Raw genomic sequence first — 1,901 nt, forward strand, 5'->3', positions numbered from 1 at the left:
GTTGACCAAGAGGAAGCTCGAAGATCAAACTCTAAATGGTTAACACACGAGCGCAAATGATGCACCACATAGGATCTTGTGGTATGATAAGCAATTGTCAATTGCACTTTGTGTACTAACCCATACTATGTGTTGTCTATGTTTTTGAGGGTTAGGTGATTCTCATGACCTCGCATCGAGAGAGAGATTTGAAGTGTCCATGAGAGGATGACATCAAGTGTTGATGATCATGGTTTACAAGGGCAAGTTCAAGATTACCACCCTGAAGGATTACATGCTTGAAGCTTGTGGATGATCACATGATGGACAAGTGAAGATAAATACAAAGTAAAGCTTCCACATTGTGTGTGGGGGAGCTACTTGAAGACTTCATTAGTGTCTTGCCAAGCCAAGAAGAAACTTCAACTTCAAGATCAAGCGAAAGGCTCGAGTCAAAGGTATTAGTTCCTTCAACGTTAGTGTTGTGGAGTGATGACCACCAAAGGAACACATACACTCAAGAATGGATTCTCGATAGCTATGTAGTGTAGCTCTTTTATGATTCTCGAGTTACAGGGATCCCGCACTATTAAGAGGGGATCAAAGGGGTTCGTGATAGATTTGATCAAGTCAACATCTTCTCTACACAATTCCACTCCTATCCTATATACCAAAGAAAATCCAAAGCCAAATAGGTTACCCAAATATATGGTAAAACCTTTGCATATTTTGCATCCTCCATTTTGGTTGATCTTGGGTGGTTCTCTATGTGAGGACCTGGGTTTTTTCATAGCTTCAAAACGAGCCCAAGATCATCAAAATCGGAGTCCGATGTAAAAGTTGTGCCTGTTTTAGTTTTAGGGCTGTAGCAGTTTGGTTTGGCCGGATCATACGGGTCCTCTCCCAGATCATCCGGCCTTTGCCCGGATCATCCGGGTTCCAGCCCGGATCACCCGGGTTATTCATAAAATTCATCATAGTAACTTATTCCGCTAGCCGGATCATCTGGCTACCCACCCGGATAATCCGGGGATTGGCCGGATCATCCGGCTATGTCCCCGGACATCCGAGTATCTACTTCACCACATTGTATATTGACCTTCCCGGACATCCGGGCATTGCCCGGATCATCCGGGTGTGCGTCCAGATCATCCGGGCAGGTCAACAACTGCGGGGAATGGCTCTATTTTCTTGGGGGGTATAAATATCCCTCTCCCACTCTGGGATAGGGCCGACCACTTCATCCAAAATCTCTCCAAGAACACAAGTGGCACCCTCTCACTTCTCCTACACCAAATCTTAGATCTCGGAGAGATTAGTGAGTGCTCTTGAGAGTTGTTCCAATCAAAAGATAGATTATCTCCCTCTCCCTCTTGTGACCAAAGCAATTCATGATTTGAGCAAGTCTTGAGCATTCCCCCCCTTGATCTTGGTACTCTTGGAGGTTGGAGACTCCTAGGCGGTAGGAGTGCTCTGGTGAGGAATCAACTTGTGATTTGTCCCCCGGAAAGTTTGTGAAGGTTTGGAGGCTGCCTCAAGGTCTACCACTAGTGGTTGGGAATCGCCTTCGTGGTGATATCTCAAGGAGAATAGGGTGAGCCTTTGTGGTCTTGGTCTGCCTTCGTGGTAACACCCATCCCTCCAACGGTGACTAGCGTCCCTTCAAGGATATGAACATCGGGACACATCCTCGTCTCCATTACTTTGGTTATCCCTAACCCTAACTCCTTACTTGTGGTTTACTTTAGTCTCTTGACATTGCATTCACTATATCTTGTTATTCTCATTGTATTGTGTTGGCTATTCCCTTGAAGAGATTATTTAGGCCTACACTTTATATTCGCAATTCATACTTACTACCATTGATATATCTTGCAATTAATGTGAATTGCTAGCTTGTAACATTCATTTCCATATCTTGT

The sequence above is a fragment of the Triticum aestivum genome, chromosome 2B (genome assembly GCF_018294505.1).
Source record: "Triticum aestivum cultivar Chinese Spring chromosome 2B, IWGSC CS RefSeq v2.1, whole genome shotgun sequence".
NCBI lineage: Eukaryota > Viridiplantae > Streptophyta > Magnoliopsida > Poales > Poaceae > Triticum > Triticum aestivum.